Below are 26,394 nucleotides of genomic sequence, written 5' to 3'. Positions count from 1 at the left end.
TGATATTTAGTCGTTTTCAGCCAATTTTCTGGATTTTTGAAAATTTCACTTTTTTGTGAAAATATCCACTAAATGAGGGAATAATATATGTGAGGGTACCCCAGGAGAGTTCCAAATGTGTGTGGGTAGAATATATCTCCCACGGGGGTAAAATTAAAAAAAGTTTAAAAAAAATTTTTTTTGGACTTAGTCATTTTTTTGCCATTTATCAGACTTTCAGATAGTGCAAATGTCAGTGAGCGTTCCGATTTCAGTTCCAGAGCGATTTGCCCAATGAGTCCTTGATATTTAGTCGTTTTCAGCCAATTTTCTGGATTTTTGAAAATTTCACTTTTTTGTGAAAATATCCACTAAATGAGGGAATAATATGTGTGAGGATACCCCAGGAGAGTTCCAAATGTGTGTGGGCAGAATATATATCCCACGGGGGTAAATTTGAAAAAAGTTTAAAAAAATTTTTTTTTGGACTTAGTCATTTTTCCGCCGTTTATCATACTTTCAGATAGGGCAAATGTCAGTGAGCGTTCCGATTTCAGTTCCAGAGCGAATCGCCCAATGAGTCCTTGATATTTAGTCGTTTTCAGCCAATTTTCTGGATTTTTGAAAATTTCACTTTTTTGTGAAAATATCCACTAAATGAGGGAATAATATTTGTGAAGGTACCCCAGGAGAGTTCCAAATGTGTGTGGGTAGAATATATATCCCACGGGGGTAAAATTAAAAAAAAGTTGAAAAAAAATTTTTTTTGGACTTAGCCATTTTTCCGGCGTTTATCAGACTTTCAGATAGGGGAAATGTCAGTGAGCATTCCGATTTCAGTTCCAGAGCGATTCGCCCAATGAGTTCTTGATATTCAGTCGTTTTCAGTAAATTTTCTGGATTTTTGAAAATTTCACTTTTTTGTGAAAATATCCACTAAATGAGGGAATAATATGCGTGAGGGTACCCCAGGAGAGTTCCAAATGTGTGTGGGTAGAATATATATCCCACGGGGGTAAAATTAAAAAAAGTTGCAAAACATTTTTTTTTGGACTTAGTCATTTTTCCGCCGTTTATCAGACTTTCAGATAGGGCAAATGTCAGTGAGCATTCCGATTTCAGTTCCAGAGTGATTTGCCCAATGAGTCCTTGATATTTAGTCGTTTTCAGCCAATTTTCTGGATTTTTTCAAAATTTCACTTTTTTGTGAAAATATCCACTAAATGAGGGAATAATATTTGTGAAGGTACCCCAGGACAGTTCCAAATGTGTGTGGGTAGAATATATATCCCACGGGGGTAAAATTAAAAAAAAGTTACAAAACATTTTTTTTGGGACTTAGTCATTTTTCCGGCGTTTATCAGACTTTCAGATACGGCAAATGTCAGTGAGCGTTCCAATTTCAGTTCCAGAGTGATTCGCTCAATGAGTCCTTGATATTTAGTCGTTTTCAGCCAATTTTCTGGATTTTTGAAAATTTCACTTTTTTGTGAAAATATCCACTAAATGAGGGAATAATATATGTGAGGGTACCCCAGGAGAGTTCCAAATGTGTGTGGGTAGAATATATCTCCCACGGGGGTAAAATTAAAAAAAGTTTAAAAAAAATTTTTTTTGGACTTAGTCATTTTTTTGCCATTTATCAGACTTTCAGATAGGGCAAATGTCAGTGAGCGTTCCGATTTCAGTTCCAGAGCGATTTGCCCAATGAGTCCTTGATATTTAGTCGTTTTCAGCCAATTTTCTGGATTTTTGAAAATCTCACTTTTTTGTGAAAATATCCACTAAATGAGGGAATAATATGTGTGAGGGTACCCCAGGAGAGTTCCAAATGTGTGTGGGTAGAATATATATCCCACGGGGGTAAAATTAAAAAAAAGTTGAAAAAAAATTTTTTTTGGACTTAGCCATTTTTCCGGCGTTTATCAGACTTTCAGATAGGGGAAATGTCAGTGAGCATTCCGATTTCAGTTCCAGAGTGATTCGCCCAATGAGTTCTTGATATTCAGTCGTTTTCAGTAAATTTTCTGGATTTTTGAAAATTTCACGTTTTTGTGAAAATATCCACTAAATGAGGGAATAATATTTGTGAAGGTACCCCAGGACAGTTCCAAATGTGTGTGGGCAGAATATATATCCCACGGGGGTAAAATTAAAAAAAGTTGCAAAACATTTTTTTTGGGACTTAGTCATTTTTCCGCCGTTTATCAGACTTTCAGATAGGGCAAATGTCAGTGAGCATTCCGATTTCAGTTCCAGAGTGATTTGCCCAATGAATCCTTGATATTTAGACGTTTTCAGCCAATTTTCTGGATTTTTTCAAAATTTCACTTTTTTGTGAAAATATCCACTAAATGAGGGAATAATATTTGTGAAGGTACCCCAGGACAGTTCCAAATGTGTGTGGGTAGAATATATATCCCACGGGGGTAAAATTAAAAAAAGTTACATAACATTTTTTTTGGGACTTAGTCATTTTTCCGGCGTTTATCAGACTTTCAGATAGGGCAAATGTCAGTGAGCGTTCCAATTTCAGTTCCAGAGTGATTCGCTCAATGAGTCCTTGATATTTAGGCGTTTTCAGCCAATTTTCTGGATTTTTGAAAATTTCTCTTTTTTGTGAAAATATCCACTAAATGAGGGAATAATATATGTGAGGGTACCCCAGGAGAGTTCCAAATGTGTGTGGGTAGAATATATCTCCCACGGGGGTAAAATTAAAAAAAGTTTTAAAAAAATTTTTTTTGGACTTAGTCATTTTTTTGCCATTTATCAGACTTTCAGATAGGGCAAATGTCAGTGAGCGTTCCGATTTCAGTTCCAGAGCGATTTGCCCAATGAGTCCTTGATATTTAGTCGTTTTCAGCCAATTTTCTGGATTTTTGAAAATCTCACTTTTTTGTGAAAATATCCACTAAATGAGGGAATAATATGTGTGAGGGTACCCCAGGAGAGTTCCAAATGTGTGTGGGTAGAATATATATCCCACGGGGGTAAAATTAAAAAAAAGTTGAAAAAAAATTTTTTTTGGACTTAGCCATTTTTCCGGCGTTTATCAGACTTTCAGATAGGGGAAATGTCAGTGAGCATTCCGATTTCAGTTCCAGAGCGATTCGCCCAATGAGTTCTTGATATTCAGTCGTTTTCAGTAAATTTTCTGGATTTTTGAAAATTTCACTTTTTTGTGAAAATATCCACTAAATGAGGGAATAATATGTGTGAGGGTACCCCAGGAGAGTTCCAAATGTGTGTGGGTAGAATATATATCCCACGGGGGTAAAATTAAAAAAAGTTGCAAAACATTTTTTTTTGGACTTAGTCATTTTTCCGCCGTTTATCAGACTTTCAGATAGGGCAAATGTCAGTGAGCATTCCGATTTCAGTTCCAGAGTGATTTGCCCAATGAGTCCTTGATATTTAGTCGTTTTCAGCCAATTTTCTGGATTTTTTCAAAATTTCACTTTTTTGTGAAAATATCCACTAAATGAGGGAATAATATTTGTGAAGGTACCCCAGGACAGTTCCAAATGTGTGTGGGTAGAATATATATCCCACGGGGGTAAAATTAAAAAAAAGTTACAAAACATTTTTTTTGGGACTTAGTCATTTTTCCGGCGTTTATCAGACTTTCAGATACGGCAAATGTCAGTGAGCGTTCCAATTTCAGTTCCAGAGTGATTCGCTCAATGAGTCCTTGATATTTAGTCGTTTTCAGCCAATTTTCTGGATTTTTGAAAATTTCACTTTTTTGTGAAAATATCCACTAAATGAGGGAATAATATATGTGAGGGTACCCCAGGAGAGTTCCAAATGTGTGTGGGTAGAATATATCTCCCACGGGGGTAAAATTAAAAAAAGTTTAAAAAAAATTTTTTTTGGACTTAGTCATTTTTTTGCCATTTATCAGACTTTCAGATAGGGCAAATGTCAGTGAGCGTTCCGATTTCAGTTCCAGAGCGATTTGCCCAATGAGTCCTTGATATTTAGTCGTTTTCAGCCAATTTTCTGGATTTTTGAAAATCTCACTTTTTTGTGAAAATATCCACTAAATGAGGGAATAATATGTGTGAGGGTACCCCAGGAGAGTTCCAAATGTGTGTGGGTAGAATATATATCCCACGGGGGTAAAATTAAAAAAAAGTTGAAAAAAAATTTTTTTTGGACTTAGCCATTTTTCCGGCGTTTATCAGACTTTCAGATAGGGGAAATGTCAGTGAGCATTCCGATTTCAGTTCCAGAGTGATTCGCCCAATGAGTTCTTGATATTCAGTCGTTTTCAGTAAATTTTCTGGATTTTTGAAAATTTCACGTTTTTGTGAAAATATCCACTAAATGAGGGAATAATATTTGTGAAGGTACCCCAGGACAGTTCCAAATGTGTGTGGGCAGAATATATATCCCACGGGGGTAAAATTAAAAAAAGTTGCAAAACATTTTTTTTGGGACTTAGTCATTTTTCCGCCGTTTATCAGACTTTCAGATAGGGCAAATGTCAGTGAGCATTCCGATTTCAGTTCCAGAGTGATTTGCCCAATGAATCCTTGATATTTAGACGTTTTCAGCCAATTTTCTGGATTTTTTCAAAATTTCACTTTTTTGTGAAAATATCCACTAAATGAGGGAATAATATTTGTGAAGGTACCCCAGGACAGTTCCAAATGTGTGTGGGTAGAATATATATCCCACGGGGGTAAAATTAAAAAAAGTTACATAACATTTTTTTTGGGACTTAGTCATTTTTCCGGCGTTTATCAGACTTTCAGATAGGGCAAATGTCAGTGAGCGTTCCAATTTCAGTTCCAGAGTGATTCGCTCAATGAGTCCTTGATATTTAGGCGTTTTCAGCCAATTTTCTGGATTTTTGAAAATTTCTCTTTTTTGTGAAAATATCCACTAAATGAGGGAATAATATATGTGAGGGTACCCCAGGAGAGTTCCAAATGTGTGTGGGTAGAATATATCTCCCACGGGGGTAAAATTAAAAAAAGTTTTAAAAAAATTTTTTTTGGACTTAGTCATTTTTTTGCCATTTATCAGACTTTCAGATAGGGCAAATGTCAGTGAGCGTTCCGATTTCAGTTCCAGAGCGATTTGCCCAATGAGTCCTTGATATTTAGTCGTTTTCAGCCAATTTTCTGGATTTTTGAAAATCTCACTTTTTTGTGAAAATATCCACTAAATGAGGGAATAATATGTGTGAGGGTACCCCAGGAGAGTTCCAAATGTGTGTGGGTAGAATATATATCCCACGGGGGTAAAATTAAAAAAAAGTTGAAAAAAAATTTTTTTTGGACTTAGCCATTTTTCCGGCGTTTATCAGACTTTCAGATAGGGGAAATGTCAGTGAGCATTCCGATTTCAGTTCCAGAGCGATTCGCCCAATGAGTTCTTGATATTCAGTCGTTTTCAGTAAATTTTCTGGATTTTTGAAAATTTCACTTTTTTGTGAAAATATCCACTAAATGAGGGAATAATATGTGTGAGGGTACCCCAGGAGAGTTCCAAATGTGTGTGGGTAGAATATATATCCCACGGGGGTAAAATTAAAAAAAGTTGCAAAACATTTTTTTTTGGACTTAGTCATTTTTCCGCCGTTTATCAGACTTTCAGATAGGGCAAATGTCAGTGAGCATTCCGATTTCAGTTCCAGAGTGATTTGCCCAATGAGTCCTTGATATTTAGTCGTTTTCAGCCAATTTTCTGGATTTTTTCAAAATTTCACTTTTTTGTGAAAATATCCACTAAATGAGGGAATAATATTTGTGAAGGTACCCCAGGACAGTTCCAAATGTGTGTGGGTAGAATATATATCCCACGGGGGTAAAATTAAAAAAAAGTTACAAAACATTTTTTTTGGGACTTAGTCATTTTTCCGGCGTTTATCAGACTTTCAGATACGGCAAATGTCAGTGAGCGTTCCAATTTCAGTTCCAGAGTGATTCGCTCAATGAGTCCTTGATATTTAGTCGTTTTCAGCCAATTTTCTGGATTTTTGAAAATTTCACTTTTTTGTGAAAATATCCACTAAATGAGGGAATAATATATGTGAGGGTACCCCAGGAGAGTTCCAAATGTGTGTGGGTAGAATATATCTCCCACGGGGGTAAAATTAAAAAAAGTTTTAAAAAAATTTTTTTTGGACTTAGTCATTTTTTTGCCATTTATCAGACTTTCAGATAGGGCAAATGTCAGTGAGCGTTCCGATTTCAGTTCCAGAGCGATTTGCCCAATGAGTCCTTGATATTTAGTCGTTTTCAGCCAATTTTCTGGATTTTTGAAAATGTCACTTTTTTGTGAAAATATCCACTAAATGAGGGAATAATATGTGTGAGGATACCCCAGGAGAGTTCCAAATGTGTGTGGGCAAAATATATATCCCACGGGGGTAAATTTGAAAAAAGTTTAAAAAAATTTTTTTTTGGACTTAGTCATTTTTCCGCCGTTTATCATACTTTCAGATAGGGCAAATGTCAGTGAGCGTTCTGATTTCAGTTCCAGAGCGAATCGCCCAATGAGTCCTTGATATTTAGTCGTTTTCAGCCAATTTTCTGGAATTTTGAAAATTTCACTTTTTTGTGAAAATATCCACTAAATGAGGGAATAATATGTGTGAGGGTACCCCAGGAGAGTTCCAAATGTGTGGTAGGAATATATATCCCACGCGGGTAAAATTGAAAAAAGTTAAAAAAAAATTTTTTTTGGACATAGCCATTTTTCCGGCGTTTATCAGACTTTCAGATAGGGGAAATGTCAGTGAGCATTCCGATTTCAGTTCCAGAGCGATTCGCCCAATGAGTTCTTGATATTCAGTCGTTTTCAGTAAATTTTCTGGATTTTTGAAAATTTCACTTTTTTGTGAAAATATCCACTAAATGAGGGAATAATATGTGTGAGGGTACCCCAGGAGAGTTCCAAATGTGTGTGGGTAGAATATATATCCCACGGGGGTAAAATTAAAAAAAGTTGCAAAACATTTTTTTTTGGACTTAGTCATTTTTCCGCCGTTTATCAGACTTTCAGATAGGGCAAATGTCAGTGAGCATTCCGATTTCAGTTCCAGAGTGATTTGCCCAATGAGTCCTTGATATTTAGTCGTTTTCAGCCAATTTTCTGGATTTTTTCAAAATTTCACTTTTTTGTGAAAATATCCACTAAATGAGGGAATAATATTTGTGAAGGTACCCCAGGACAGTTCCAAATGTGTGTGGGTAGAATATATATCCCACGGGGGTAAAATTAAAAAAAAGTTACAAAACATTTTTTTTGGGACTTAGTCATTTTTCCGGCGTTTATCAGACTTTCAGATACGGCAAATGTCAGTGAGCGTTCCAATTTCAGTTCCAGAGTGATTCGCTCAATGAGTCCTTGATATTTAGTCGTTTTCAGCCAATTTTCTGGATTTTTGAAAATTTCACTTTTTTGTGAAAATATCCACTAAATGAGGGAATAATATATGTGAGGGTACCCCAGGAGAGTTCCAAATGTGTGTGGGTAGAATATATCTCCCACGGGGGTAAAATTAAAAAAAGTTTTAAAAAAATTTTTTTTGGACTTAGTCATTTTTTTGCCATTTATCAGACTTTCAGATAGGGCAAATGTCAGTGAGCGTTCCGATTTCAGTTCCAGAGCGATTTGCCCAATGAGTCCTTGATATTTAGTCGTTTTCAGCCAATTTTCTGGATTTTTGAAAATTTCACTTTTTTGTGAAAATATCCACTAAATGAGGGAATAATATGTGTGAGGATACCCCAGGAGAGTTCCAAATGTGTGTGGGCAGAATATATATCCCACGGGGGTAAATTTGAAAAAAGTTTAAAAAAATTTTTTTTTGGACTTAGTCATTTTTCCGCCGTTTATCATACTTTCAGATAGGGCAAATGTCAGTGAGCGTTCCGATTTCAGTTCCAGAGCGAATCGCCCAATGAGTCCTTGATATTAAGTCGTTTTCAGCCAATTTTCTGGATTTTTGAAAATTTCACTTTTTTGTGAAAATATCCACTAAATGAGGGAATAATATTTGTGAAGGTACCCCAGGACAGTTCCACATGTGTGTGGGCAGAATATATATCCCACGGGGGTAAAATTAAAAAAAGTTTTAAAAAAATTTTTTTTGGACTTAGTCATTTTTTTGCCATTTATCAGACTTTCAGATAGGGCAAATGTCAGTGAGCGTTCCAATTTCAGTTCCAGAGCGATTTGCCCAATGAGTCCTTGATATTTAGTCGTTTTCAGCCAATTTTCTGGATTTTTGAAAATTTCACTTTTTTGTGAAAATATCCACTAAATGAGGGAATAATATGTGTGAGGATACCCCAGGAGAGTTCCAAATGTGTGTGGGCAAAATATATATCCCACGGGGGTAAATTTGAAAAAAGTTTAAAAAAATTTTTTTTTGGACTTAGTCATTTTTCCGCCGTTTATCATACTTTCAGATAGGGCAAATGTCAGTGAGCGTTCTGATTTCAGTTCCAGAGCGAATCGCCCAATGAGTCCTTGATATTTAGTCGTTTTCAGCCAATTTTCTGGAATTTTGAAAATTTCACTTTTTTGTGAAAATATCCACTAAATGAGGGAATAATATGTGTGAGGGTACCCCAGGAGAGTTCCAAATGTGTGGTAGGAATATATATCCCACGCGGGTAAAATTGAAAAAAGTTAAAAAAAATTTTTTTTTGGACTTAGTCATTTTTCCGCCGTTTATCAGACTTTCAGATAGGGCAAATGTCAGTGAGCGTTCCGATTTCAGTTCCAGAGCGAATCGCCCAATGAGTCCTTGATATTTAGTCGTTTTCAGCCAATTTTCTGGATTTTTGAAAATTTCACTTTTTTGTGAAAATATCCACTAAATGAGGGAATAATATTTGTGAAGGTACCCCAGGACAGTTCCAAATGTGTGTGGGCAGAATATATATCCCACGGGGGTAAAATTAAAAAAAGTTGCAAAACATTTTTTTTTGGACTTAGTCATTTTTCCGCCGTTTATCAGACTTTCAGATAGGGCAAATGTCAGTGAGCATTCCGATTTCAGTTCCAGAGTGATTTGCCCAATGAGTCCTTGATATTTAGTCGTTTTCAGCCAATTTTCTGGATTTTTGAAAATTTCACTTTTTTGTGAAAATATACACTAAATGAGGGAATAATATATGTGAGGGTACCCCAGGAGAGTTCCAAATGTGTGTGGGTAGAATACATCTCCCACGGGGGTAAAATTAAAAAAAGTTAAAAAAAAATTTTTTTTGGACTTACTCATTTTTTTGCCATTTATCAGACTTTCAGATAGGGCAAATGTCAGTGAGCGTTCCGATTTCAGTTCCAGAGCGATTTGCCCAATGAGTCCTTGATATTTAGTCGTTTTCAGCCAATTTTCTGGATTTTTGAAAATCTCACTTTTTTGTGAAAATATCCACTAAATGAGGGAATAATATGTGTGAGGGTACCCCAGGAGAGTTCCAAATGTGTGTGGGTAGAATATATATCCCACGGGGGTAAATTTGAAAAAAGTTTAAAAAAATTTTTTTTTGGACTTAGCCATTTTTCCGGCATTTATCAAACTTTCAGATAGGGGAAATGTCAGTGAGCGTTCCGATTTCAGTTCCAGAGCGATTCGCCCAATGAGTCCTTGATATTTAGTCGTTTTCAGCCAATTTTCTTTATTTTTGAAAATTTCACTTTTTTGTGAAAATATCCACTAAATGAGGGAATAATATGTGTGAGGGTACCCCAGGAGAGTTCCAAATGTGTGTGGGTAGAATATATATCCCACGGGGGTAAAATTAAAAAAAGTTGAAAAAAAATTTTTTTTGGACTTAGTCATTTTTCCGCCGTTTATCATACTTTCAGATAGGGCAAATGTCAGTGAGCGTTCTGATTTCAGTTCCAGAGCGAATCGCCCAATGAGACCTTGATATTTAGTCGTTTTCAGCCAATTTTCTGGAATTTTGAAAATTTCACTTTTTTGTGAAAATATCCACTAAATGAGGGAATAATATGTGTGAGGGTACCCCAGGAGAGTTCCAAATGTGTGGTAGGAATATATATCCCACGCGGGTAAAATTGAAAAAAGTTAAAAAAAAATTTTTTTTGGACTTAGCCATTTTTCCAACGTTTATCAGACTTTCAGATAGGGGAAATGTCAGTGAGCATTCCGATTTCAGTTCCAGAGCGATTCGCCCAATGAGTTCTTGATATTCAGTCGTTTTCAGTAAATTTTCTGGATTTTTGAAAATTTCACTTTTTTGTGAAAATATCCACTAAATGAGGGAATAATATGTGTGAGGGTACCCCAGGAGAGTTCCAAATGTGTGTGGGTAGAATATATATCCCACGGGGGTAAAATTAAAAAAAGTTGCAAAACATTTTTTTTTGGACTTAGTCATTTTTCCGCCGTTTATCAGACTTTCAGATAGGGCAAATGTCAGTGAGCATTCCGATTTCAGTTCCAGAGTGATTTGCCCAATGAGTCCTTGATATTCAGTCGTTTTCAGTAAATTTTCTGGATTTTTGAAAATTTCACTTTTTTGTGAAAATATCCACTAAATGAGGGAATAATATGTGTGAGGGTACCCCAGGAGAGTTCCAAATGTGTGTGGGTAGAATATATATCCCACGGGGGTAAATTTGAAAAAAGTTTAAAAAAAGTTTTTTTTGGACTTAGCCATTTTTCCGGCGTTTATCAGACTTTCAGATAGGGGAAATGTCAGTGAGCGTTCCGATTTCAGTTCCAGAGCGATTTGCCCAATGAGTCCTTGATATTTAGTCGTTTTCAGCCAATTTTCTGGATTATTGAAAATTTCACTTTTTTGTGAAAATATCCACTAAATGAGGGAATAATATGTGTGAAGGTACCCCAGGACAGTTCCAAATGTGTTTGGGTAGAATATATATCCCACGGGGGTAAATTTGAAAAAATTTGAAAAAAAATTTTTTTTGGACTTAGCCATTTTTCCGGTGTTTATCAGACTTTCAGATAGGGCAAATGTCAGTGAGCGTTCCGATTTCAGTTCCAGAGCGATTCGCCCAATGAGTCCTTGATATTTAGTCATTTTCTGCCAATTTTCTGGATTTTTGAAAATTTCGCTTTTTTGTGAAAATATCCACTAAATGAGGGAATAATATGTGTGAGGGTACCCCAGGAAAGTTCCAAATGTGTGTGGGTAGAATATATATCCCACGGGGGTAAATTTGAAAAAAGTTGAAAAACATTTTTTTTTGGACTTAGTCATTTTTCCGCCGTTTATCAGACTTTCAGATAGGGCAAGTGTCAGTGAGCGTTCCGATTTCAGTTCCAGAGCGATTCGCCCAATGTGTCCTTGATATTTAGTCGTTTTCAGCCTATTTTCTGGATTTTTGAAAATTTCACTTTTTTGTGAAAATATCCACTAAATGAGGGAATAATATGTGTGAAGGTACCCCAGGACAGTTCCAAATGTGTTTGGGTAGAATATATATTCCACGGGGGTAAATTTGAAAAAATTTGAAAAAAAATTTTTTTTGGACTTAGCCATTTTTCCGGCGTTTATCAGACTTTCAGATAGGGCAAATGTCAGTGAGCGTTCCGATTTCAGTTCCAGAGCGATTCGCCCAATGAGTCCTTGATATTTAGTCATTTTCACTCATTTTAGTGGATATTTTCACAAAAAAAGTGAAATTTTGAAAAAATCCAGAAAATTGGCTGAAAACGACTAAATATCAAGGACTCATTGGGCAAATCACTCTGGAACTGAAATCGGAATGCTCACTGACATTTGCCCTATCTGAAAGTCTGATAAACGGCGGAAAAATGACTAAGTCCAAAAAAATTTTTTTTCAACTTTTTTCAATTTTACCCCCGTGGGATATTTATTCTTATTATTGTGTGAGGGTACCCCAGGACAGTTCCAAATGTGTGTGGGTAGAATATATTTCCCACGGGGGTAAAATTAAAAAAAGTTGAAAAACATTTTTTTTTGGACTTAGTCATTTTTCCGGCGTTTATCAGACTTTCATAGGGCAAATGTCAGTGAGCGTTCCAATTTCAGTTCCAGAGTGATTCGCCAAATGAGTCTTTGACATTTAGTCGTTTTCAGCCAATTTTCTGGATTTTTTAAAATTTCACTTTTTTATGAAAATATCCACTAAATGAGGGAATAATATGTGTGAGGGTACCCCAGGAGAGTTCCAAATGTGTGTGGGTAGAATAAATATCCCACGGGGGTAAAATTGAAAAAAGTTTAAAAAAAATTTTTTTGGACTTAGTCATTTTTCCACCGTTTATCAGACTTTCAGATAGGGCAAATGTCAGTGAGCGTTCCGATTTCAGTTCCAGAGCGATTCGCCCAATGAGTCCTTGATATTTAGTCATTTTCAGCCAATTTTCTGGATTTTTGAAAATTTCGCTTTTTTGTGAAAATATCCACTAAATGAGGGAATAATATGTGTGAAGGTACCCCAGGACAGTTCCAAATGTGTTTGGGTAGAATATATATCCCACGGGGGTAAATTTGAAAAAATTTGAAAAAAAATTTTTTTTGGACTTAGCCATTTTTCCGGTGTTTATCAGACTTTCAGATAGGGCAAATGTCAGTGAGCGTTCCGATTTCAGTTCCAGAGCGATTCGCCCAATGAGTCCTTGATATTTAGTCATTTTCTGCCAATTTTCTGGATTTTTGAAAATTTCGCTTTTTTGTGAAAATATCCACTAAATGAGGGAATAATATGTGTGAAGGTACCCCAGGACAGTTCCAAATGTGTTTGGGTAGAATATATATTCCACGGGGGTAAATTTGAAAAAATTTGAAAAAAAATTTTTTTTGGACTTAGCCATTTTTCCGGCGTTTATCAGACTTTCAGATAGGGCAAATGTCAGTGAGCGTTCCGATTTCAGTTCCAGAGCGATTCGCCCAATGAGTCCTTGATATTTAGTCATTTTCACTCATTTTAGTGGATATTTTCACAAAAAAAGTGAAATTTTGAAAAAATCCAGAAAATTGGCTGAAAACGACTAAATATCAAGGACTCATTGGGCAAATCACTCTGGAACTGAAATCGGAATGCTCACTGACATTTGCCCTATCTGAAAGTCTGATAAACGGCGGAAAAATGACTAAGTCCAAAAAAATTTTTTTTCAACTTTTTTCAATTTTACCCCCGTGGGATATTTATTCTTATTATTGTGTGAGGGTACCCCAGGACAGTTCCAAATGTGTGTGGGTAGAATATATTTCCCACGGGGGTAAAATTAAAAAAGTTGAAAAACATTTTTTTTTGGACTTAGTCATTTTTCCGGCGTTTATCAGACTTTCATAGGGCAAATGTCAGTGAGCGTTCCAATTTCAGTTCCAGAGTGATTCGTCAAATGAGTCCTTGACATTTAGTCGTTTTCAGCCAATTTTCTGGATTTTTTAAAATTTCACTTTTTTATGAAAATATCCACTAAATGAGGGAATAATATGTGTGAGGGTACCCCAGGAGAGTTCCAAATGTGTGTGGGTAGAATAAATATCCCACGGGGGTAAAATTGAAAAAAGTTTAAAAAAAATTTTTTTGGACTTAGTCATTTTTCCGCCGTTTATCAGACTTTCAGATAGGGCAAATGTCAGTGAGCGTTCCGATTTCAGTTCCAGAGCGATTCGCCCAATGAGTCCTTGATATTTAGTCATTTTCAGCCAATTTTCTGGATTTTTGAAAATTTCGCTTTTTTGTGAAAATATCCACTAAATGAGGGAATAATATGTGTGAGGGTACCCCAGGAGAGTTCCAAATGTGTGTGGGTAGAATATATATCCCACGGGGGTAAATTTGAAAAAAGTTGAAAAAAATTTTTTCTTCGACTTAGTCATTTTTCCGGCGTTTATCAGACTTTCAGATAGGGGAAATGTCAGTGAGCATTCCGATTTCAGTTCCAGAGCGTATCGCCCAATGAGTTCTTGATATTCAGTCGTTTTCAGTAAATTTTCAGGATTTTTGAAAATTTCACTTTTTTGTGAAAATATCCACTAAATGAGGGAATAATATTTGTGAAGGTACCCCAGGACAGTTCCAAATGTGTGTGGGTAGAATATATATCCCACGGGGGTAAAATTAAAAAAAGTTGGAAAACATTTTTTTTTGGACTTAGTCATTTTTCCGCCGTTTATCAGACTTTCAGATAGGGCAAATGTCAGTAAGCATTCCGATTTCAGTTCCAGAGTGATTTGCCCAATGAGTCCTTGATATTTAGTCGTTTTCAGCCAATTTTCTGGATTTTTTAAAATTTCACTTTTTTGTGAAAATATCCACTAAATGAGGGAATAATATGTGTGAGGGTACCCCAGGAGAGTTCCAAATGTGTGTGGGTAGAATATATCTCCCACGGGGGTAAAATTAAAAAAAGTTAAAAAAAAATTTTTTTTGGACTTACTCATTTTTTTGCCATTTATCAGACTTTCAGATAGGGCAAATGTCAGTGAGCGTTCCGATTTCAGTTCCAGAGCGATTTGCCCAATGAGTCCTTGATATTTAGTCGTTTTCAGCCAATTTTCTGGATTTTTGAAAATCTCACTTTTTTGTGAAAATATCCACTAAATGAGGGAATAATATGTGTGAGGGTACCCCAGGAGAGTTCCAAATGTGTGTGGGTAGAATATATATCCCACGGGGGTAAATTTGAAAAAAGTTTAAAAAAATTTTTTTTTGGACTTAGCCATTTTTCCGGCATTTATCAAACTTTCAGATAGGGGAAATGTCAGTGAGCGTTCCGATTTCAGTTCCAGAGCGATTCGCCCAATGAGTCCTTGATATTTAGTCGTTTTCAGCCAATTTTCTTTATTTTTGAAAATTTCACTTTTTTGTGAAAATATCCACTAAATGAGGGAATAATATGTGTGAGGGTACCCCAGGAGAGTTCCAAATGTGTGGTAGGAATATATATCCCACGCGGGTAAAATTGAAAAAAGTTAAAAAAAAATTTTTTTTGGACTTAGCCATTTTTCCAACGTTTATCAGACTTTCAGATAGGGGAAATGTCAGTGAGCATTCCGATTTCAGTTCCAGAGCGATTCGCCCAATGAGTTCTTGATATTCAGTCGTTTTCAGTAAATTTTCTGGATTTTTGAAAATTTCACTTTTTTGTGAAAATATCCACTAAATGAGGGAATAATATGTGTGAGGGTACCCCAGGAGAGTTCCAAATGTGTGTGGGTAGAATATATATCCCACGGGGGTAAAATTAAAAAAAGTTGCAAAACATTTTTTTTTGGACTTAGTCATTTTTCCGCCGTTTATCAGACTTTCAGATAGGGCAAATGTCAGTGAGCATTCCGATTTCAGTTCCAGAGTGATTTGCCCAATGAGTCCTTGATATTCAGTCGTTTTCAGTAAATTTTCTGGATTTTTGAAAATTTCACTTTTTTGTGAAAATATCCACTAAATGAGGGAATAATATGTGTGAGGGTACCCCAGGAGAGTTCCAAATGTGTGTGGGTAGAATATATATCCCACGGGGGTAAATTTGAAAAAAGTTTAAAAAAAGTTTTTTTTGGACTTAGCCATTTTTCCGGCGTTTATCAGACTTTCAGATAGGGGAAATGTCAGTGAGCGTTCCGATTTCAGTTCCAGAGCGATTTGCCCAATGAGTCCTTGATATTTAGTCGTTTTCAGCCAATTTTCTGGATTATTGAAAATTTCACTTTTTTGTGAAAATATCCACTAAATGAGGGAATAATATGTGTGAAGGTACCCCAGGACAGTTCCAAATGTGTTTGGGTAGAATATATATCCCACGGGGGTAAATTTGAAAAAATTTGAAAAAAAATTTTTTTTGGACTTAGCCATTTTTCCGGTGTTTATCAGACTTTCAGATAGGGCAAATGTCAGTGAGCGTTCCGATTTCAGTTCCAGAGCGATTCGCCCAATGTGTCCTTGATATTTAGTCATTTTCTGCCAATTTTCTGGATTTTTGAAAATTTCGCTTTTTTGTGAAAATATCCACTAAATGAGGGAATAATATGTGTGAGGGTACCCCAGGAAAGTTCCAAATGTGTGTGGGTAGAATATATATCCCACGGGGGTAAATTTGAAAAAAGTTGAAAAACATTTTTTTTTGGACTTAGTCATTTTTCCGCCGTTTATCAGACTTTCAGATAGGGCAAGTGTCAGTGAGCGTTCCGATTTCAGTTCCAGAGCGATTCGCCCAATGTGTCCTTGATATTTAGTCGTTTTCAGCCTATTTTCTGGATTTTTGAAAATTTCACTTTTTTGTGAAAATATCCACTAAATGAGGGAATAATATGTGTGAAGGTACCCCAGGACAGTTCCAAATGTGTTTGGGTAGAATATATATTCCACGGGGGTAAATTTGAAAAAATTTGAAAAAAAATTTTTTTTGGACTTAGCCATTTTTCCGGCGTTTATCAGACTTTCAGATAGGGCAAATGTCAGTGAGCGTTCCGATTTCAGTTCCAGAGCGATTCGCCCAATGAGTCCTTGATATTTAGTCATTTTCTGCCAATTTTCTGGATTTTTGAAAATTTCGCTTTTTTGTGAAAATATCCACTAAATGAGGGAATAATATGTGTGAAGGTACCCCAGGACAGTTCCAAATGTGTTTGGGTAGAATATATATTCCACGGGGGTAAATTTGAAAAAATTTGAAAAAAAATTTTTTTTGGACTTAGCCATTTTTCCGGCGTTTATCAGACTTTCAGATAGGGCAAATGTCAGTGAGCGTTCCGATTTCAGTTCCAGAGCGATTCGCCCAATGAGTCCTTGATATTTAGTCATTTTCACTCATTTTAGTGGATATTTTCACAAAAAAAGTGAAATTTTGAAAAAATCCAGAAAATTGGCTGAAAACGACTAAATATCAAGGACTCATTGGGCAAATCACTCTGGAACTGAAATCGGAATGCTCACTGACATTTGCCCTATCTGAAAGTCTGATAAACGGCGGAAAAATGACTAAGTCCAAAAAAATTTTTTTTCAACTTTTTTCAATTTTACCCCCGTGGGATATTTATTCTTATTATTGTGTGAGGGTACCCCAGGACAGTTCCAAATGTGTGTGGGTAGAATATATTTCCCACGGGGGTAAAATTAAAAAAAGTTGAAAAACATTTTTTTTTGGACTTAGTCATTTTTCCGGCGTTTATCAGACTTTCATAGGGCAAATGTCAGTGAGCGTTCCAATTTCAGTTCCAGAGTGATTCGTCAAATGAGTCCTTGACATTTAGTAGTTTTCAGCCAATTTTCTGGATTTTTTAAAATTTCACTTTTTTATGAAAATATCCACTAAATGAGGGAATAATATGTGTGAGGGTACCCCAGGAGAGTTCCAAATGTGTGTGGGTAGAATAAATATCCCACGGGGGTAAAATTGAAAAAAGTTTAAAAAAAATTTTTTTGGACTTAGTCATTTTTCCGCCGTTTATCAGACTTTCAGATAGGGCAAATGTCAGTGAGCGTTCCGATTTCAGTTCCAGAGCGATTCGCCCAATGAGTCCTTGATATTTAGTCATTTTCAGCCAATTTTCTGGATTTTTGAAAATTTCGCTTTTTTGTGAAAATATCCACTAAATGAGGGAATAATATGTGTGAGGGTACCCCAGGAGAGTTCCAAATGTGTGTGGGTAGAATATATATCCCACGGGGGTAAATTTGAAAAAAGTTGAAAAAATTTTTTTCTTCGACTTAGTCATTTTTCCGGCGTTTATCAGACTTTCAGATAGGGGAAATGTCAGTGAGCATTCCGATTTCAGTTCCAGAGCGTATCGCCCAATGAGTTCTTGATATTCAGTCGTTTTCAGTAAATTTTCAGGATTTTTGAAAATTTCACTTTTTTGTGAAAATATCCACTAAATGAGGGAATAATATTTGTGAAGGTACCCCAGGACAGTTCCAAATGTGTGTGGGTAGAATATATATCCCACGGGGGTAAAATTAAAAAAAGTTGGAAAACATTTTTTTTTGGACTTAGTCATTTTTCCGCCGTTTATCAGACTTTCAGATAGGGCAAATGTCAGTAAGCATTCCGATTTCAGTTCCAGAGTGATTTGCCCAATGAGTCCTTGATATTTAGTCGTTTTCAGCCAATTTTCTGGATTTTTTAAAATTTCACTTTTTTGTGAAAATATCCACTAAATGAGGGAATAATATGTGTGAGGGTACCCCAGGAGAGTTCCAAATGTGTGTGGGTAGAATAAATATCCCACGGGGGTAAAATTGAAAAAAGTTTAAAAAAATTTTTTTTGGACTTAGTCATTTTTCCGCCGTTTATCAGACTTTCAGATAGGGCAAATGTCAGTGAGCGTTCCGATTTCAGTTCCAGAGCGATTCGCCCAATGAGTCCTTGATATTTAGTCATTTTCAGCCAATTTTCTGGATTTTTTAAAATTTCGCTTTTTTGTGAAAATATCCACTAAATGAGGGAATAATATGTGTGAGGGTACCCGAGGACAGTACCAAATGTGTATGGGTAGAATATATATCCCACGGGGGTAAAATTGAAAAAAGTTGAAAAACGTTTTTTTTTGGACTTAGTCATTTTTCCGGCGTTTATCAGACTTTCAGATAGGGCAAATGTCAGTGAGCGTTCCGATTTCAGTTCCAGAGCGATTCGCCCAATGAGTCCTTGATATTTAGTCGTTTTCAGCCAATTTTCTGGATTTTTGAAAATTTCACTTTTTTGTGAAAATATCCACTAAATGAGGGAATAATATGTGTGAAGGTACCCCAGGACAGTTCCAAATGTGTTTGGGTAGAATATATATCCCACGGGGGTAAATTTGAAAAAATTTGAAAAAAAATTTTTTTTGGACTTAGCCATTTTTCCGGCGTTTATCAGACTTTCAGATAGGGCAAATGTCAGTGAGCGTTCCGATTTCAGTTCCAGAGCGATTCGCCCAATGAGTCCTTGATATTTAGTCATTTTCACTCATTTTAGTGGATATTTTCACAAAAAAAGTGAAATTTTGAAAAAATCCAGAAAGTTGGCTGAAAACAACTAAATATCAAGGACTCATTGGGCAAATCACTCTGGAACTGAAATCGGAATGCTCACTGACATTTGCCCTATCTGAAAGTCTGATAAACGGCGGAAAAATGACTAAGTCCAAAAAATTTTTTTTTCAACTTTTTTCAATTTTACCCCCGTGGGATATTTATTCTTATTATTGTGTGAGGGTACCCCAGGACAGTTCCAAATGTGTGTTGGTAGAATATATATCCCACGGGGGTAAAATTAAAAAAAGTTGAAAAACATTTTTTTTTGGACTTAGTCATTTTTCCGGCGTTTATCATACTTTCAGATAGGGCAAATGTCAGTGAGCGTTCCGATTTCAGTTCCAGAGCGATTCGCCCAATGAGTCCTTGATATTTAGTAGTTTTCAGCCAATTTTCCGGATTTTTGAAAATTTAACTTTTTTGTGAAAATATCCACTAAATGAGGGAATAATATGTGTGAGGATACCCCAGGAGAGTTCCAAATGTGTGTGGGTAGAATATATATCCCACGGGGGTAAATTTGAAAAAAGTTTAAAAAAAATTTTTTTTGGACTTAGCCATTTTTCCGGCGTTTATCAGACTTTCAGATAGGGGAAATGTCAGTGAGCGTTCCGATTTCAGTTCCAGAGCGATTTGCCCAATGAGTCCTTGATATTTAGTCGTTTTCAGCCAATTTTCTGGATTATTGAAAATTTCACTTTTTTGTGAAAATATCCACTAAATGAGGGAATAATATGTGTGAAGGTACCCCAGGACAGTTCCAAATGTGTTTGGGTAGAATATATATACCACGGGGGTAAATTTGAAAAAATTTGAAAAAAAATTTTTTTTGGACTTAGCCATTTTTCTGGTGTTTATCAGACTTTCAGATAGGGCAAATGTCAGTGAGCGTTCCGATTTCAGTTCCAGAGCGATTCGCCCAATGAGTCCTTGATATTTAGTCATTTTCTGCCAATTTTCTGGATTTTTGAAAATTTCGCTTTTTTGTGAAAATATCCACTAAATGAGGGAATAATATGTGTGAGGGTACCCCAGGAAAGTTCCAAATGTGTGTGGGTAGAATATATATCACACGGGGGTAAATTTGAAAAAAGTTGAAAAACATTTTTTTTTGGACTTAGTCATTTTTCCGGCGTTTATCAGACTTTCAGATAGGGCAAATGTCAGTGAGCATTCCGATTTCGGTTCCAGAGCGATTCGCCCAATGAGTCCTTGATATTTAGTCGTTTTCAGCCAATTTTCTTGATTTTTTAAAATTTCACTTTTTTGTGAAAATATCCACTAAATGAGGGAATAATATGTGTGAGGGTACCCCAGGAGAGTTCCAAATGTGTGTGGGTAGAATAAATATCCCACGGGGGTAAAATTGAAAAAAGTTTAAAAAAAATTTTTTTGGACTTAGTCATTTTTCCGCCGTTTATCAGACTTTCAGATAGGGCAAATGTCAGTGAGCGTTCCGATTTCAGTTCCAGAGCGATTCGCCCAATGAGTCCTTGATATTTAGTCATTTTCAGCCAATTTTCTGGATTTTTGAAAATTTCGCTTTTTTGTGAAAATATCCACTAAATGAGGGAATAATATGTGTGAGGGTACCCCAGGACAGTACCAAATGTGTGTGGGTAGAATATATATCCCACGGGGGTAAAATTGAAAAAAGTTGAAAAACGTTTTTTTTTGGACTTAGTCATTTTTCCGGCGTTTATCAGACTTTCAGATAGGGCAAATGTCAGTGAGCGTTCCGATTTCAGTTCCAGAGCGATTCGCCCAATGAGTCCTTGATATTTAGTCGTTTTCAGCCAATTTTCTGGATTTTTGAAAATTTCACTTTTTTGTGAAAATATCCACTAAATGAGGGAATAATATGTGTGAAGGTACCCCAGGACAGATCCAAATGTGTTTGGGTAGAATATATATCCCACGGGGGTAAATTTGAAAAAATTTGAAAAAAAATTTTTTTTGGACTTAGCCATTTTTCCGGCGTTTATCAGACTTTCAGATAGGGCAAATGTCAGTGAGCGTTCCGATTTCAGTTCCAGAGCGATTCGCCCAATGAGTCCTTGATATTTAGTCATTTTCACTCATTTTAGTTTATAATTTCACAAAAAAAGTGAAGTTTTGAAAAAATCCAGAAAATTGGCTGAAAACGACTAAATATCAAGGACTCATTGGGCAAATCACTCTGGAACTGAAATCGGAATGCTCACTGACATTTGCCCTATCTGAAAGTCTGATAAACGGCGGAAAAATGACTAAGTCCAAAAAAATTTTTTTTCAACTTTTTTCAATTTTACCCCCGTGGGATATTTATTCTTATTATTGTGTGAGAGTACCCCAGGACAGTTCCAAATGTGTGTGAGTAGAATATATATCCCATGGGGGTAAAATTAAAAAAAGTTGAAAAACATTTTTTTTTGGACTTAGTCATTTTTCCGGCGTTTATCATACTTTCAGATAGGGCAAATGTCAGTGAGCGTTCCGATTTCAGTTCCAGAGCGATTCGCCCAATGAGTCCTTGATATTTAGTAGTTTTCAGCCAATTTTCCGGATTTTTGAAAATTTCACTTTTTTGTGAAAATATCCACTAAATGAGGAAATAATATGTGTGAGGGTACCCCAGGACAGTTCCAAATGTGTGTGGGTAGAATATATATCCCACGGGGGTAAAATTAAAAAAAGTTGAAAAACATTTTTTTTTGGACTTAGTCATTTTTCCGGCGTTTATCAGACTTTCATAGGGCAAATGTCAGTGAGCGTTCCAATTTCAGTTCCAAAGTGATTCGCCAAATGAGTCCTTGATATTTAGTCGTTTTCAGCCAATTTTCTGGATTTTTTAAAATTTCACTTTTTTGTGAAAATATCCACTAAATGAGGGAATAATATGTGTGAGGGTACCCCAGGAGAGTTCCAAATGTGTGTGGGTAGAATAAATATCCCACGGGGGTAAAATTGAAAAAAGTTTAAAAAAAATTTTTTTGGACTTAGTCATTTTTCCGCCGTTTATCAGACTTTCAGATAGGGCAAATGTCAGTGAGCGTTCCGATTTCAGTTCCAGAGCGATTCGCCCAATGAGTCCTTGATATTTAGTCATTTTCAGCCAATTTTCTGGATTTTTGAAAATTTCGCTTTTTTGTGAAAATATCCACTAAATGAGGGAATAATATGTGTGAGGGTACCCCAGGAGAGTTCCAAATGTGTGTGGGTAGAATATATATCCCACGGGGGTAAATTTGAAAAAAGTTGAAAACATTTTTTTCTTGGACTTAGTCATTTTTCCGGCGTTTATCAGACTTTCAGATAGGGGAAATGTCAGTGAGCATTCCGATTTCAGTTCCAGAGCGATTCGCCCAATGAGTTCTTGATATTCAGTCGTTTTCAGTAAATTTTCTGGATTTTTGAAAATTTCACTTTTTTGTGAAAATATCCACTAAATGAGGGAATAATATTTGTGAAGGTACCCCAGGACAGTTCCAAATGTGTGTGGGTAGAATATATATCCCACGGGGGTAAAATTAAAAAAAGTTGGAAAACATTTTTTTTTGGACTTAGTCATTTTTCCGCCGTTTATCAGACTTTCAGATAGGGCAAATGTCAGTGAGCATTCCGATTTCAGTTCCAGAGTGATTTGCCCAATGAGTCCTTGATATTTAGTCGTTTTCAGCCAATTTTCTGGATTTTTTAAAATTTCACTTTTTTGTGAAAATATCCACTAAATGAGGGAATAATATGTGTGAGGGTACCCCAGGAGAGTTCCAAATGTGTGTGGGTAGAATAAATATCCCACGGGGGTAAAATTGAAAAAAGTTTAAAAAAAATTTTTTTGGACTTAGTCATTTTTCCGCCGTTTATCAGACTTTCAGATAGGGCAAATGTCAGTGAGTGTTCCGATTTCAGTTCCAGAGCGATTCGCCCAATGAGTCCTTGATATTTAGTCATTTTCAGCCAATTTTCTGGATTTTTGAAAATTTCGCTTTTTTGTGAAAATATCCACTAAATGAGGGAATAATATGTGTGAGGGTACCCCAGGAGAGTTCCAAATGTGTGTGGGTAGAATATATATCCCACGGGGGTAAAATTGAAAAAAGTTGAAAAACGTTTTTTTTTGGACTTAGTCATTTTTCCGGCGTTTATCAGACTTTCAGATAGGGCAAATGTCAGTGAGCGTTCCGATTTCAGTTCCAGAGCGATTCGCCCAATGAGTCCTTGATATTTAGTCATTTTCAGCCAATTTTCTGGATTTTTGAAAATTTCGCTTTTTTGTGAAAATATCCACTAAATGAGGGAATAATATGTGTGAGGGTACCCCAGGAGAGTTCCAAATGTGTGTGGGTAGATTATATCTCCCACGGGGGTAAAATTAAAAAAAGGTGAAAAAAATTTTTTTTTGGACTTAGTCATTTTTTTGCCGTTTATCAGACTTTCAGATAGGGCAAATGTCAGTGAGCGTTCCGATTTCAGTTCCAGAGCGATTTGCCCAATGAGTCCTTGATATTTAGTCGTTTTCAGCCAATTTTCTGGATTTTTGAAAATTTCACTTTTTTGTGAAAATATCCACTAAATGAGGGAATAATATGTGTGAGGGTACCCCAGGAGAGTTCCAAATGTGTGTGGGTAGAATATATATCCCACGGGGGTAAATTTGAAAAAAGTTTAAAAAAAATTTTTTTTGGACTTAGCCATTTTTCCGGCGTTTATCAGACTTTCAGATAGGGGAAATGTCAGTGAGCGTTCCGATTTCAGTTCCAGAGCGATGTGCCCAATGAGTCCTTGATATTTAGTCGTTTTCAGCCAATTTTCTGGATTATTGAAAATTTCACTTTTTTGTGAAAATATCCACTAAATGAGGGAATAATATGTGTGAAGGTACCCGAGGACAGTTCCAAATGTGTTTGGGTAGAATATATATCCCACGGGGGTAAATTTGAAAAAATTAGAAAAAAATTTTTTTTTGGACTTAGCCATTTTTCCGGTGTTTATCAGACTTTCAGATAGGGCAAATGTCAGTGAGCGTTCCGATTTCAGTTCCAGAGCGATTCGCCCAATGAGTCCTTGATATTTAGTCGTTTTCAGCCAATTTTCTGGATTTTTGAAAATTTCACTTTTTTGTGAAAATATCCACTAAATGAGGGAATAATATGTGTGAAGGTACCCCAGGACAGATCCAAATGTGTTTGGGTAGAATATATATCCCACGGGGGTAAATTTGAAAAAATTTGAAAAAAAATTTTTTTTGGACTTAGCCATTTTTCCGGCGTTTATCAGACTTTCAGATAGGGCAAATGTCAGTGAGCGTTCCGATTTCAGTTCCAGAGCGATTCGCCCAATGAGTCCTTGATATTTAGTCATTTTCACTCATTTTAGTTTATAATTTCACAAAAAAAGTGAAGTTTTGAAAAAATCCAGAAAATTGGCTGAAAACGACTAAATATCAAGGACTCATTGGGCAAATCACTCTGGAACTGAAATCGGAATGCTCACTGACATTTGCCCTATCTGAAAGTCTGATAAACGGCGGAAAAATGACTAAGTCCAAAAAAATTTTTTTTCAACTTTTTTCAATTTTACCCCCGTGGGATATTTATTCTTATTATTGTGTGAGAGTACCCCAGGACAGTTCCAAATGTGTGTGAGTAGAATATATATCCCATGGGGGTAAAATTAAAAAAAGTTGAAAAACATTTTTTTTTGGACTTAGTCATTTTTCCGGCGTTTATCATACTTTCAGATAGGGCAAATGTCAGTGAGCGTTCCGATTTCAGTTCCAGAGCGATTCGCCCAATGAGTCCTTGATATTTAGTAGTTTTCAGCCAATTTTCCGGATTTTTGAAAATTTCACTTTTTTGTGAAAATATCCACTAAATGAGGAAATAATATGTGTGAGGGTACCCCAGGACAGTTCCAAATGTGTGTGGGTAGAATATATATCCCACGGGGGTAAAATTAAAAAAAGTTGAAAAACATTTTTTTTTGGACTTAGTCATTTTTCCGGCGTTTATCAGACTTTCATAGGGCAAATGTCAGTGAGCGTTCCAATTTCAGTTCCAAAGTGATTCGCCAAATGAGTCCTTGATATTTAGTCGTTTTCAGCCAATTTTCTGGATTTTTTAAAATTTCACTTTTTTGTGAAAATATCCACTAAATGAGGGAATAATATGTGTGAGGGTACCCCAGGAGAGTTCCAAATGTGTGTGGGTAGAATAAATATCCCACGGGGGTAAAATTGAAAAAAGTTTAAAAAAAATTTTTTTGGACTTAGTCATTTTTCCGCCGTTTATCAGACTTTCAGATAGGGCAAATGTCAGTGAGCGTTCCGATTTCAGTTCCAGAGCGATTCGCCCAATGAGTCCTTGATATTTAGTCATTTTCAGCCAATTTTCTGGATTTTTGAAAATTTCGCTTTTTTGTGAAAATATCCACTAAATGAGGGAATAATATGTGTGAGGGTACCCCAGGAGAGTTCCAAATGTGTGTGGGTAGAATATATATCCCACGGGGGTAAATTTGAAAAAAGTTGAAAACATTTTTTTCTTGGACTTAGTCATTTTTCCGGCGTTTATCAGACTTTCAGATAGGGGAAATGTCAGTGAGCATTCCGATTTCAGTTCCAGAGCGATTCGCCCAATGAGTTCTTGATATTCAGTCGTTTTCAGTAAATTTTCTGGATTTTTGAAAATTTCACTTTTTTGTGAAAATATCCACTAAATGAGGGAATAATATTTGTGAAGGTACCCCAGGACAGTTCCAAATGTGTGTGGGTAGAATATATATCCCACGGGGGTAAAATTAAAAAAAGTTGGAAAACATTTTTTTTTGGACTTAGTCATTTTTCCGCCGTTTATCAGACTTTCAGATAGGGCAAATGTCAGTGAGCATTCCGATTTCAGTTCCAGAGTGATTTGCCCAATGAGTCCTTGATATTTAGTCGTTTTCAGCCAATTTTCTGGATTTTTTAAAATTTCACTTTTTTGTGAAAATATCCACTAAATGAGGGAATAATATGTGTGAGGGTACCCCAGGAGAGTTCCAAATGTGTGTGGGTAGAATAAATATCCCACGGGGGTAAAATTGAAAAAAGTTTAAAAAAAATTTTTTTGGACTTAGTCATTTTTCCGCCGTTTATCAGACTTTCAGATAGGGCAAATGTCAGTGAGTGTTCCGATTTCAGTTCCAGAGCGATTCGCCCAATGAGTCCTTGATATTTAGTCATTTTCAGCCAATTTTCTGGATTTTTGAAAATTTCGCTTTTTTGTGAAAATATCCACTAAATGAGGGAATAATATGTGTGAGGGTACCCCAGGAGAGTTCCAAATGTGTGTGGGTAGAATATATATCCCACGGGGGTAAAATTGAAAAAAGTTGAAAAACGTTTTTTTTTGGACTTAGTCATTTTTCCGGCGTTTATCAGACTTTCAGATAGGGCAAATGTCAGTGAGCGTTCCGATTTCAGTTCCAGAGCGATTCGCC

The sequence above is a fragment of the Phyllobates terribilis genome, unplaced genomic scaffold (assembly GCF_046119375.1).
Source record: "Phyllobates terribilis strain yellow unplaced genomic scaffold, ASM4611937v1 Scaffold_8__6_contigs__length_399053987, whole genome shotgun sequence".
Classification (NCBI taxonomy): Eukaryota; Metazoa; Chordata; class Amphibia; order Anura; family Dendrobatidae; genus Phyllobates; species Phyllobates terribilis.
Note: the sequence above shows the minus strand (reverse complement) of the source record.